Genomic DNA, 14,479 nt, shown 5'->3' with positions numbered 1-14,479 from the left:
TAGTATGCTGACATGGACATAGTAAGGAAACTATAGGTGCACTTTGGCCTCTGGCCACAGGCGCTGCTGTACCGCCGCTCCAACTGGTGTATTCTAACCAAGCTGGAATGCAGAAGTACTGCTTTGCTTCCCTACACACAACAGGCAGCTGACCTGCACCAGGTCATGTGATGAGCACAGAGTGGAACACTATTGGTTGCTCCACTAAGTACTTCCTACAGCTGAAGGTGTTTACCTGCAGGTGTGTTCTTATATTGGAGGGAGAAATTGACTTTATTCTTCCAATCATCTATAGTAGGACAGGTTTGCGATATCCCCCTGAAGGCCATACTGTGCTTATTCTGGTGGAGCGCTGATTTCACTTCACTGCTGTGAGCACTGCTTATAATACATTGCTGTTGTTGGTAAATTGTGTTTTGCTGTTGTGATATCTGGTGGATTATGTATTGCGGTTCATTTGATATCTAGAGCAGTGTTTTTCAACCGGTGTGCCCCGGGATGTTGCCTGGTGTGCCGTACAGGTCTGGCCTCTCGCCAGACCTGTACCTACTGTAGGGCGCAGGAGGGGGGAAGCAGCGCTAGAAGGAGGGGCAGTGATTAGCGGAAGCACAGTGGGCGGCATTGAAGGCGGAGATGTGTGACGACATGACGTTGCTGGCGCTTGGAACGTGGAAGTGGTGAGTAATTCTGCGCATGTCTCCTCGCCGCCGAGCCCGCACTTGCCACCGCTAAATGGAGGGGGAGAGAGGCAGAAGGAGGGGTCCCAGGTGAGGGAGGGGGGGATATTTCCACTGCCCCTCCTTCTAGCGTTGCTTCCCCCCTCCTGGGCATCTATACTGGGGGGAACTGTACTAGCTATACTGGGGGCAACTAAACTAGCTATACTGGGGGCAACTAAACTAGCTATACTGGGGGCAACTAAACTATCTATACTGGGGGCAACGAAACTAGCTATACTGGGGGCAATGGAACTACCTACACTGGGGGCAACTAAACTAGCTATACTGGGGGCAACTATACTAGCTATACTGGGCACTATACTGGGGCACTACCTACCTATACTGGGCACTATGCTAGCTATACTGGGCACTATGCTAGCTATACTGGTCACTATGCTAGCTATACTGGGCACCATGCTAGCTATACTGGGCACTATACTAGCTATCTGGGCACTATACTAGCTATACTGGGCACTATACTAGCTATACTGGGCACTACCTATCCATACTGGGACTATACTAGCTATACTGGGGCACTATACTAGCTATACTGGGGCACTATACTGGGGTAACTATACTAACCATACTGGGGCAACTAAACTCCCTATACTGGGGCAACTATGCTAGCTATGCAGCCGCACACCAGCCCTCCCCCCCCCCATAGCACGGCACTGTCCACTAGGTCGCGCAAACACCCGCGCACCCCCCCACCCCACCCCCCCACCCGCCGTTCCCCGGAGAAAAATATGGTCAGAAAGTGTTCCCTGGGCCGGAAAAGGTTGGGAACCTCTGATCTAGAGCAGCAAGTGTCACTTGTAAAAAGAATTTTTTTTCAACCAATATTTTTTTGCATTGGTTAGAATGTGCTAGGCACGTTGTGGAGTAGTCTTTAAGTTTTACTTTTCTCTCTCTTACTTCACTCACTCTCCCTCTCCTCCACCCCAGCTTCACTCACTCCCCTGCTTCACTCACTCTCCCTCTCCTTTACCCCAGCTTCACTCACTCTCCCTCTCCTCTTCCCCAGCTTCACTCACTCTCCCTCTCCTCCATCCCTGCTTCCTTCACTTTCTCTCTCCTCCACCCCCCAATTCACTCACTCTCTCACTTCATCTTTTACAACCACAGTTTACTTTAAGTAATTTTTCCCCACACAATAGTCATCAAGTTGGACAATGCAGTACAGAGTACATCCTGCAACATGTATGCATGCCTTGATCAGCAGATTCCAGGTGGTGTGAGCCCTGGAGTGGGACGTCTGCGTCTGTCCTTCCCCCCCCCCCCCCCCCCCCTTGGAGCGCTGTGTGTGAGCCAGCCCTGAGCTCCAAGTTCAGTGCGACCCATGCTTCATTCCTTTCCTTTTCAAATGTGTTGCACCCAAGCTATGCTCAGTAGCAGAATTCAATGGACGTTAAGGTAAGTGCCTGTTTTTAAATTTTGGGAGGTGGGTGCGGATGGCTCTCCCCGGCACTGGCCACGCTTTTGGGGGGTCGCCCGCACCACCCAGCCTCCCCCTCCGGGGTGCCACTGTGGTTCCCAGGAAGTGAGAGTGCCTGGGACCTCGTGGTCCCCCCGATTGTATGGGGGCATTGGGAAGCCTCCCCGTGGCGCTCCTGGATAGTGCTAATTGTAGCATGAACTAATTCCCGCAGGGCAACCGCTTTGTGGCATTGGTTTTTGACCCTGCATAAGATGACATGCGAAAGCAAATGCATATTTGCATGAGCATTGCCTCATTAATTGCCAATCAGGCCAAATTTGCTTGGCCAGATATGTCAGGTGTTCACTTGGTGTTTAATGCACACATTCATTTTTCTGTGTAGTAAAGTCTCAATATGTAGACAAGATAAGGTAAAAAGACAGTGGGAGCTCAACATTATGGGGGGTGCAGAGGTTGGTGGGGACAGTGTAAAGAATAAGGAGGTTGGCAAAACTTCAAGTAGCTCATTTCATGTAACCAAATTGGAAAATCTAGTGGTAAAAATATAAAGTGCATGGTAACCAATGCTAGGAGCCTTGCAAATAAAATGGACGAACTAGAGTTCATTCTGAATGACAAAGGCTATGACATTGTGGAAATACCCGAGACATGGATGGATGAAAGCAATGACTGGATAGCGAATTTAGAAGGATACAATATGTTTAGGAAGGAGAGAACAGGGAAAAAGGTGGAGGGGTTTGTCTCTTTATTAAGAACTCCTAAACCATGAAATGGATGAAAATTGCGAAGATGTGGAGTCCGTTTGGGTAAATATTCATGGTGGAAATAAAGGTTGCTTATTGGGGTATGCTACAGGCCACCACATACTCATGAAGCTGCAGAACTGCAATTACTACAGCAAATTGAAAAAGCTGCAAGTAAAAATGAGGTCATAGGTATGGGTGACTTCAATTTTCCAGACATTGACTTTAGTATTGAGGGCGGCTACCCATTCTGGTAAAAGCAGCAGATTTCTGGCATCACTACGGGACAGTTACCTGACTCAAATGGTAATGGAACCAACTAGGGGGAATGCGTTACTGGATTCGATCATTTCAAATAGACCAAATAGTGTATCAAATGTGCAGGTTCAAGAACATTTGGGAAATGATTACAACATAACATTTAATCTGATGACTGATTGGCCGCGGGGCAGCGGGACCACTAAAACTATGAATTTTAGATATCCCATATCGTTTCCATATAGATATCCCATATGGAAACAAAATGTCTAGGAATAAAAAAAAGGCCTCTATGGATGACCAGAATGGTTAGAGATAAAATTAAGGGGAAAAAGAATGTCTATAAGGTCCTAAAACAGGAGGGGACTGAGGCTGCATTAAGCAATTATAAGGAGTGCAATAAAAGTTGTAAAAAGGAAATAAGCCTGGCAAAGATTGAAGCTGAAAATCAAATCGCTAGGGATATCAAATTTAACCCAAAGAGGTTTTACAAGTACATCAACTCTAAAAAAAAGAAAGGTTGACTGTATTGGACTCCTAAAGGATGAGGGTGGGAACTCAATGGTGGATGACCAAGGTAAGGCAGAGTTATTAAATACTTTCTTTGCTTCTGTCTTCACAAGTGAAACATCAGTGTTGCAAATTACAGATGCAGAAGAGTCTTAATCTTCCACTTGTAATATTAAATACTTACCGCAGGAAGAAGTAAAGGCAAGACTAAATAAATTAAAAATAGACAAGGCACCCGGCCTGGATGGCATGCATCCTCGGGTCCTAAGGGAATAATGTTCAGTTATAGATAAACCCCCCTTATCTTATATTTTATGACTCTCTCAGCAAACTGGCAGAGTCCAAGTGGATTGGCATACAGCCCGCCATTTCCCATTATTTAAGAAGGGCAAAAAATCTGATCCAGGAAATTCTAGACCTGTACGCTTAACATCAGTTGTATGCAAACTATTTGAGGGGTTACTAAGAGATACTATACATAACTTCAGTAGTAGAAAATAATCTTATTTCTCAGCATCAGCATGGGTTTACTAAAGATAGGTCCTGTTTGCCTAACATGCTCAGCATTTATGAGGTAGTGACCGCTAATGTGGATATTGGGAATGATGTAGATGTGATATACTTGGACTTTGCAAAGGCCTTCAACCAGGGGCGCCTCTAGCCATTTTGTCACTCCAGGCGAGAAATCCTGTGGCGCACCCCCCCTTCCCTCCCCCCCCCCTCGTGATTGCCCTCCAGCCCCATACCCCCCACCCCTGTGGTGAACCACACCACCAAGACCCCCGAAAATCATAATGCAGCAGCGTTTCACCAGAGAATCAGAAAATACACTTATTGAGGCATGGGTTCACCAGAAAATAGTTGTAATGCAGCAGAGCTTTTCACCAGAAAATATACTTATTGCGGCATGCACTCGCACACACCACACACAGTACACACACACACTATACACACACACCACACACACTATACACACACGCACTATGCACACACGCGCACACACAATATACACTGTCTATTAAAAATGGTGCCAGATACCGTTTTTTAAAAATGGCACCCCATAGAAATGCATTATTCAACGATAATTATCGTTTTACATTGTTAAAAAATGGCGCCGCCGGCCAAAACGTTATTTATCGTTTTTGTGCTCATTTTTTTTATCGTTTAAGTGTAGCCCTAACTAATCCGCCGCATTCCCGACGCTCTATTCTAACTAAATCCCCCCTAAATCCCCGGGGGGCAATCTGGCAGCATTTCTCGAGTGAAGCAGGGCTATGAGCTGAAGCCCTGCCCCACAGGTGTCTGTCATCGGCGGATCTCCACCTCTCCCCGCCCCTTTCAGTCTTCCTCCTCTGAGAGGGGCGGGGGAGAGGCGGAGTTCCGCCGATGACAGACACCTGTGGGGCAGGGCTTCAGCTCATAGCCCTGTCTCACTCGAGAAATGCTGCCAGATTGCCCCCCGGGGATTTAGGGGGGATTTAGTTAGAATAGAGCGTCGGGAATGCGGCGGATTAGTTAGGGCTACACTTAAACGATAAAAAAAATGAAGCTAATACTGTCAGCAAAATCCACGACCGAGAAATTCGTGGATTTTGCAGGTGGACAGTGAGGGGGGAGTTTGGGGGGTCTACATAGTTTCATGTGGCCGTTTTCTTAGGGCTATTAGGTAATATATGTATTTAGATAAAATTAGGTTTTTACAATTTTTCTCTTTAAAGCAATAAAGTTAATTCATTTGTTTAATATAAATGGATATTTAACTTAATTGACAATTGTATATTCCATTTAAATTATTTTAATAAAAAAAAAAAAAATCAGAACCTTGAGTCTCGAACTTAAAAAGTTGTGAGCCCATGCTTACTAACCCATTCATCTACCCACCATTCCATTTTATTTTGCTGATACCAGAGCTAGCAATGTTTTAGTTCCTTTTTCTTACATACACATTAGTTCAATAGCGCCATCTAGCGATTACATTAAATACAGACTGTTGTAAAGATAAATTAGCTGCTGATATTGTAATAGACCAATATGTATGTATCAATATATCTTTATCTCTATATCTGTGTGTGTGTGTGTGAATATATCTATCTATCTATCTATCTATCTATCTATCTATCTATCTATCTATCTATCTATCTATCTATCTATCTATCTACAGAAAATATATATATTAATATTTATAAATATAATTTATGGAAGAAGGTTCATACATGTATTTGTGCATGTATTCACGTATATTTTTATCCCCTTCCCGACCGCCCACAGCCGATAGGCTGGGTGAAAGTGGTGTCTGCAACAACCACAATACGCCCTTCGTTGGCGGCTCGTTGCATAGTAGCTGGCTGTGGATCGTACGCTTGGATGCGCGTGCATCCGTCGGCAATAGGCTCCGCCCACCCACAACGTCAGCCCGCTGTCCGTTCGGCCGCGGGTTGTTTACTCCTTGATCGACGCATATAATGCATATAATACGCTTTCTAATGTAAACAAAGCGTATTGTACAGGCTGCCTCCTTCCCTGGTGGTCCAAGTGACTGAGGGACCACCAGGGCAGGCTGCAGCCCCCCTATTATGCACCCAAACACACTGATCCTCCCCTCCTGCCCCCTGATCACCCACAGCACCCCTCATACCCCCCCCCCCCCCCTGAACACCCTCTCAGACCCCTGTTTGCACCCAATCACCCCCCTACTCACCCATCAATCACTCCCTGTCACTATCATTCAACGCTATTTTTTAGATTAGGCCCTAAACTACCCCCTGGGTGCTCCTGATCACCCCCCCTTACCCTCATATCCTCCACAGAACACCCCCTCCCCCCCACACCAGGTGTACTGTATACATCTATTCTCCCCTATAATCACCACTTATCACCTGTCAATCACCCATCAATCACCCCCTGTCACCACCTGTCACTGCCACCCATCAGATCAGACCCTAACCTGCCCCTTATGGGCACCCTATCACCCGCCCACACCTTTAGATTGCCCTCAGACACCCCCCTCCTGATCACCTCGCCAGTGCATTGCTTGCATCTATTCCCCCCCTCTTATCACCCCCTGAGACACCCTTCAATCACCTACTGTCAACACCTGTCACCACCTAGCACACATACCCATCAGATCATGCCTTATTTTGCCCCGTGTTTACTCCTGATCACTCAGCCAAACCCTCAGATCCCCTTCAGACCCCCTTTCGATCACCTACCCAGTGCATTGATTGCATCTATTCTCCTCTTTAATCACCCAAAGAGACAACCATTAATCACCTCCTGTCATATCTGTCACCCCCTAGCACTCCTATCCATCAGATCAGGCCGTAATCTTCCCTCTGCGGTCTTCTGATCACCCGGCCAAACCCTCACCCGCCCCACCGCAGTGACAGAATTTTTTTTTATGATCACTGCTGGTCAGTAAGACTTCATTGTGGCTGAGACCAACCGTTAGGCCACACAATATGTAACTGCCAATCCAATAAGCTACCATGCCCAGTCTTTTCGGTGGAAACCACTCCAAGTTTCCGAACGTAACATTTTTTGTGTGCCTTCTACTTAACATGGGTGTAGTAAAAAAAGAATGTATTGTGGTCTTATAGGTCTACGCACCCAAAACATCACATGCCCATGTTCTCTGCTGTCATGTCCAGGTCATGATTTGAGAAAATCCTGCGCTTCCTGCACTTCAGTGCCAATACAACCTGTCAGTCATCTAAGAGGACACCCTGCTTATGACCGGTTCCACAACATTATGTCCCGCATAGACCACCTGTCATGAAAATTTTCAGATGCTTATACCCCAGAACAGTAATTTGGAGGCATTTGGTTTCCAGACTACTCATCAATATTTTGGCCCACTTAAATGCCATGGCAGTATAGGAACCCGTAAGTGACACAGTTTTAGAAAGAAGACACCCCAAGGTATTTCGATCGGTGTATGGTCAGTTAATAGAAGAGTTCATTTTTTTGGCACAAGTCAGCGCAAAATGACACTTTGTGTAAAAAAAAAATATGAAAATCAATTTCCGCTAACTTGTGACAAAAAATTAACTCTTCTATTAACTTACCAATACCATACACCGAACAAAATACCTTGGGGTGTCTTCTTTCTAAAATTGTGTCACTTACGGGTTCCTATACTGCCATGGCATTTAAGTGGGCCAAAATATTGATGAGTAGTCTGGAAACCAAATGCCTCCAAATGACTGTTCTGGGGTATAAGCATCTGAAAATTTTGATGACAGGTGGTCTATGCGAGACATAATGTTGTGGAACTGGTCATAAGCAGGGTGTCCTCTTAGGTGACTGACAGGTTGTATTGGCACTGAAGTGCAGGAAGCGCAGAATTTTCTCAAATCGTGACCTGGACATGGCAGCAGAGAACATGGGCATGTGATGTTTTGGGTGCGTAGACCTATAAGACCACAATACATTCTTTTTTTACTACACCCATGTTAAGTAGAAGGCACACAAAAAATGTTACGTTCGGAAACTTGGAGTGGTTTCCACCGAAAAGACTGGGCATGGTAGCTTATTGGATTGGCAGTTACATATTGTGTGGCCTAACGGTTGGTCTCAGCCACAATGAAGTCTTACTGACCCGCAGTGATCATAAAAAAAAAATTCTGTCACTGCGGTGGGGCGGGTGAGGGTTTGGCCGGGTGATCAGAAGACCGCAGGGGGAAGATTATGGCCTGATCTGATGGATAGGAGTGCTAGGGGGTGACAGATATGACAGGAGGTGATTAATGGTTGTCTCTTTGGGTGATTAAAGAGGAGAATAGATGCAATCAATGCACTGGGTAGGTGATCGAAAGGGGGTCTGAAGGGGATCTGAGGGTTTGGCTGAGTGATCAGGAGTAAACACGGGGCAAAATAAGGCATGATCTGATGGGTATGTGTGCTAGGTGGGGACAGGTGTTGACAGTAGGTGATTGAAGGGTGTCTCAGGGGGTGATAAGAGGGGGGGGGAATAGATGCAAGCAATGCACTGGTGAGGTGATCAGGAGGGGGGTGTCTGAGGGCAATCTAAAGGTGTGGGCGGGTGATAGGGTGCCCATAAGGGGCAGGTTAGGGTCTGATCTGATGGGTGGCAGTGACAGGTGGTGACAGGGGGTGATTGATGGGTGATTGACAGGTGATAAGTGGTGATTATAGGGGAGAATAGATGTATACAGTACACCTGGTGTGGGGGGGAGGGGGTGTTCTGTGGAGGATATGAGGGTAAGGGGGGGGGTGATCAGGAGCACCCAGGGGGTAGTTTAGGGCCTAATCTAAAAAATAGCGTTGAATGATAGTGACAGGGAGTGATTGATGGGTGAGTAGGGGGGTGATTGGGTGCAAACAGGGGTCTGAGAGGGTGTTCGGGGGGGGGGGGGGGTATGAGGGGTGCTGTGGGCGATCAGGGGGCAGGGGGGGAGGATCAGCGTGTTTGGGTGCATAATAGGGGGGCTGCAGCCTGCCCTGGTGGTCCCTCAGTCACTTGGACCACCAGGGAAGGAGGCAGCCTGTACAATACGCTTTGTTTACATTAGAAAGCGTATTATATGCATTATATGCGTCGATCAAGGAGTAAACAACCCGCGGCCGAACGGACAGCGGGCTGACGTTGTGGGTGGGCGGAGCCTATTGCCGACGGATGCACGCGCATCCAAGCGTACGATCCACGGCCAGCTACTACGCAACGAGCCGCCAACGAAGGGCGTATTGTGGTCGTTGCAGACACCACTTTCACCCCGCCTATCGGCTGTGGGCGGTCTCGGGAAGGGGATAAAAATATACGTGAATACATGCATAAATACATGTATGAACCTTCTTCCATAAATTATATTTATAAATATTAATATATATATTTTCTGTAGATAGATAGATAGATAGATAGATAGATAGATAGATATATTCACACACACACACAGAGATATAGTGATAAAGATATATTGATACATACATATTGGTCTATTACAAGTATTATTAAATTAATATCAGCAGCTAAATTTATCTTTACAACAGTCTGTATTTAATGTAATCGCTAGATGGCGCTATTTAACTAATGTGTATGTAAAAAAAAGAACTAAAACATCACTGGCTCTGCTAACAGTAAAAATAAAATAGTGTGGTGGGAAGATGAATGGGTTAGTAAGCATGGGCTCACAACTTTTTAAGTTTGAGACTCAAGGTTCTGATTTTTTTTTTTTTATTAAAATAATTCAAATGGAATATACAATTGTCAATTAAGTTAAATATCCATTTATATTAAACAAATGAATTAACTTTATTGCTTTAAAGAGAAAAATTGTAAAAACCTAATTTTATCTAAATACATATCTATATATATAATAGACTAAGTGCCTCAACCTTCAAACAAGAAGAAGAAGTACTTTGCATGAGAAAATTTATGCGTGATCAAACACCAAAGTTTAAGGCCTCTTTTCCACGGACTGTTGAGCTGTGTGCTCAGCAAGCAGTTACCAGGCAGCAGTGAGCAGATACCAGGCAGCAACAAGCAGTTACCAGGCAGCAACAAGCAGTTACCAGGCAGCAGCAAGCAGTTATCAGTCAGCAGTGAGCAGATACCAGGCAGCAGTGAGCAGATACCAGGCAGCAGTGAGCAGATACCAGGCAGCAGTGAGCAGATACCAGGCAGCAGTGAGCAGATACCAGGCAGCAGCAAGCAGTTACCAGGCAGCAGCAAGCAGTTACCAGGCAGCAGTGAGCAGATACCAGGCAGCAGTGAGCAGATACCAGGCAGCAGTGAGCAGATACCAGGCAGCAGTGAGCAGATACCAGGCAGCAGTGAGCAGATACCAGGCAGCAACAAGCAGTTACCAGGCAGCAGCAAGCAGTTACCAGGCAGCAGCAAGCAGTTACCAGGCAGCAGTGAGCAGATACCAGGCAGCAGTGAGCAGATACCAGGCAGCAGTGAGCAGATACCAGGCAGCAGTGAGCAGATACCAGGCAGCAGCGAGCAGATACCAGGCAGCAACAAGCAGTTACCAGGCAGCAGCAAGCAGTTACCAGGCAGCAGCAAGCAGTTACCAGGCAGCAGTGAGCAGATACCAGGCAGCAGTGAGCAGATACCAGGCAGCAGTGAGCAGATACCAGGCAGCAACAAGCAGTTACCAGGCAGCAGCAAGCAGTTACCAGGCAGCAGTGAGCAGATACCAGGCAGCAGTGAGCAGATACCAGGCAGCAGTGAGCAGATACCAGGCAGCAACAAGCAGTTACCAGGCAGCAGCAAGCAGTTACCAGGCAGCAGTGAGCAGATACCAGGCAGCAGTGAGCAGATACCAGGCAGCAGTGAGCAGATACCAGGCAGCAGTGAGCAGATACCAGGCAGCAACAACCAGTTACCAGGCAGCAACAAGCAGTTACCAGGCAGCAGTGAGCAGATACCAGGCAGCAGCAAGCAGTTACCAGGCAGCAGCAAGCAGTTACCAGGCAGCAGTGAGCAGTTACCAGGCAGCAGTGAGCAGTTGTGAGAGTTTGAGAGCCATTTCACTGCCTATTCACAGTCCATGGAAAAGAGGCCTTACCCTAGCAAGTCTGACATTGCAAATCTGGCCTAATTGGCTATTCATGAGGCAATGCTCATGCAAATGCATGCACAAACCAATACCACAAAGCAGTCACCCTGCTACATGCTACATTAGCACTATCCGGCTTAGTGCACACCAGAGCGGTTCGGCAGCGTTTTGCGATCTACTTGCGGCTGCGGATACGCTTGGGTATTGTATTTCAATGGGCTGGTGCACACCAGAGCGGGAGGCGTTTTGCTGAAACGCATACTCATACGCCTCAATGTTAAGTATAGGAAAAACTCAAACCGCTCTGAAAAACGGCAGTTCAGAGCGGTTTTGCAGGCGTTTTTGTTACAGAAGCTGTTCAGTAACAGCTTTACTGTAACAATATATGAAATCTACTACACCAAAAACGCTTTACAAAATGCTAGGTGAAATGATACAGAAAAATAAGAAAAAGCGTTTCAAAATCTGCTAGCATTTTGCGGATCTGCTATCAGTTTTTGGTGTGCTCCAGGCCTCCAGGAGCGCCACGGGGAGGATTCCCAATGCCCCCTTTTTATACAACTGGGGGGACCGCAGGGTCCCAGGCTCTCTCACTGCCTGGAAACCACTTTGCAGTATTGGTTTTTTGACCCTGCATAGTTTGGCATGAGAAAGCAAATGCATATTTGCATGAGCATTGCCTCATGAATAGCCAATTAGGCCGGATTTGCAAAGCCAGACTTGCTAGGGTTAAACTTGGTGTTTGAGCACGCATACATTTTCTCATGGAAAGCCTACTTCTTCTTGCTTCAAGGTTGAGGCACGTACTCTATTAGATAGATAGATGCGGCGTATGCTACGACGCGGGTTGGCTAGTATTACCTAATAGCCCTAAGAAAATGGCCACATGAAACTATGTAGACCCCCCAAACTCCCCCCTCACTGTCCACCTGCAAAATCCACGAAATTCTCGGTCGTGGATTTTGCTGACAGTATTAGCTTCAGAGTGAGACAGGGCTATGAGCTAGTGTTGTCCGGATCATGAACGATTCGGATCTTTGATCCGAATCTATTTTATGAGTCGATCATCGGAATCATCAAAATGAGTGATTCGGATCGAAAAAGGGGCGGGGCCAGAAGCGACACGTCCTCTCTCAGCGGGCAGCGGGGTCCTGGAAGCAGAGCTGAGATGGATCGCTCTGTTGGATGGGAGGCAGCCTTGCAGGGACAGGTAGAGGGGACATGGGTGCCACTGCCAGATATGTGTAGAGCACACATACTGACTGCAATGTGCTGCTCATTATAGGCTGGCTGGCTGTTCCGTAGTTGTGCACAGTGATCACATTGGAAACTTTTGGCTCAGCTCAGCACAGCTCAGTAACTTTGTAGGCACTGTGATTGCAGGCAGCGCAATATGATCCTTCCTCCTGCACTCGCTCTAAACAGCTGCACTTATCTTCTGGGAATGCTTTCCTTCACTGTGCGACATTTGCAGTCAAAGTACACAGATGAGCATATGGGTGAAATACATGTAAAGCATATGATTGCAGCATGTGGGCAGGGGCGTCTCACCCACCAGGCAAGTATAGGCGGTTGCCGGGGGCGCCATGAGGTGGTGATGCGCCATGAGGTGGTGAGGCGCATTCCCCCGCCGCTGCTACTGTGACCATGTTTTTTTTTTTATATTATATTACCTCCCGACTCAGTCCCTGGTGCTCGGCACGCTACCATGTGCTCAGCAGTGCCTCCACCTCCACTTCTCCCCAGCCAATAGAGCAATCAATACTGCTTTTCTCTGCCAGGCTCCTTGTTTAAAGTCATGCCCCTTCTTCTCAGTAGCCACACAGGTAAAGTGTTTACCTCGTGTGGCCCAGCTTTTAACTCCGCCCCACGCCAGTCAAACCAGGAGCCAGCGGCCAGCCAGCTTATGCCCCCGACAGTCTGACCCCCCACCTGTGTCACTGGCTGCACACAGACACTGGAGCGAGACAGCCAGGGGACAGATGCAGTCAGAGGCGTCTCTGTCACCAGGCAACTATAAATTTTGGCCTGGAGCGCCGTGGGTGGGCGTGGGCGCTCTTTCGCCGCGCTGTGTGCGTGTGGTTTTTTTTCCCCACATTATCAGTTCAGCGCCGGGCCGGCTGTGACAGGCAGCTCAGCCTGTGCCCGGTGCCGCCTACTGGTCCGCCCCCTCCCTCTCCCTTCAGAGCGAGCAGCCGCATGTTAGTTAGTTTATACGTGCTGTGCCGCCGCCTAATAGTTCACCCCCTCTCCCTCTCTGTGCAGCGCAAACTACCACACGCTAGTTTGTTTATACGTGTGGCGCCGCCCCCCGCCTGTCACAAGTGCTTGAAGGCACCATGTGACGCACCAGGGACCAGTGCCACCGCCGACTGGCTACACTGCACACACACTATCTGCCGAGGCGACACCTCACAGTGAGTGCCCTCTGCTCTTGATAATTTTTTATATGCCGCCCTGGCTGGCCCTGAGTCCCAACCCCCCCCCCCCCCCCCCCCTCAGCCCGCCCATAACACTTGGCGCAGGCCACATACGATTATTTCTTGGTGAACGCTGGCCACATACAATTGTTTCCTGGTGAACGCTGGCCACATACGATTGTTTCCTGGTGGACGCTGGCCACATACGATTGTTTCCTGGTGAACGCTGGCCACATACGATTATTTTCTGGTGAACGCTGGCCACATACGATTATTTCCTGGTTAACGCTGGCCACATACGAGTATTTCCTGGTGAACGCTGGCCACATACGATTATTTTCTGGTGAACGCTGGCCACATACGATTATTTCCTGGTGAACGCTGGCCACATACGATTATTTCCTGGTGAACGCAGGCCACATAATATTATTTCCTGGTGAACGCTGGCCACATACGACTATTTCCTGGTGAACGCTGGTCACATTACGATTATTTTATGGTGAATCATTGCTGCATTTAATTTTATGGTGAATCATTGCTGCATTATGGTTATTTTCTAGTGAAAGATTGCCGCATTACGATTTTAAGTGAATCATTGCTGCGTTACAATTATTTTACGGTAAAACGATTATTTTCATCAAGTGGCACCTCACAGGGGGGGAGGCGCCACAGGTTTTCTCGCCTGGAGTGAAAAAATGGCTAGAGACGCCCCTGCATGTGGGTATTGTGTGCAAACATTTCTGCTCTCTGCTCGTCCCTCCTCTGTCCACTCCCTGCCCTCTGTCCATCTTCTCCCCTTCTCTGTGTGTCCACCCCCCTCCCCTTCTCCTGTCCACAGCAGGGAAAGACCTGTCCTGCTAGTCATTTCACC

The sequence above is a fragment of the Hyperolius riggenbachi genome, chromosome 8 (assembly GCF_040937935.1).
Source record: "Hyperolius riggenbachi isolate aHypRig1 chromosome 8, aHypRig1.pri, whole genome shotgun sequence".
Classification (NCBI taxonomy): domain Eukaryota; kingdom Metazoa; phylum Chordata; class Amphibia; order Anura; family Hyperoliidae; genus Hyperolius; species Hyperolius riggenbachi.
The sequence above is the reverse complement of the archived record's forward strand: the minus strand, read 5'-3'. Positions refer to the sequence as shown.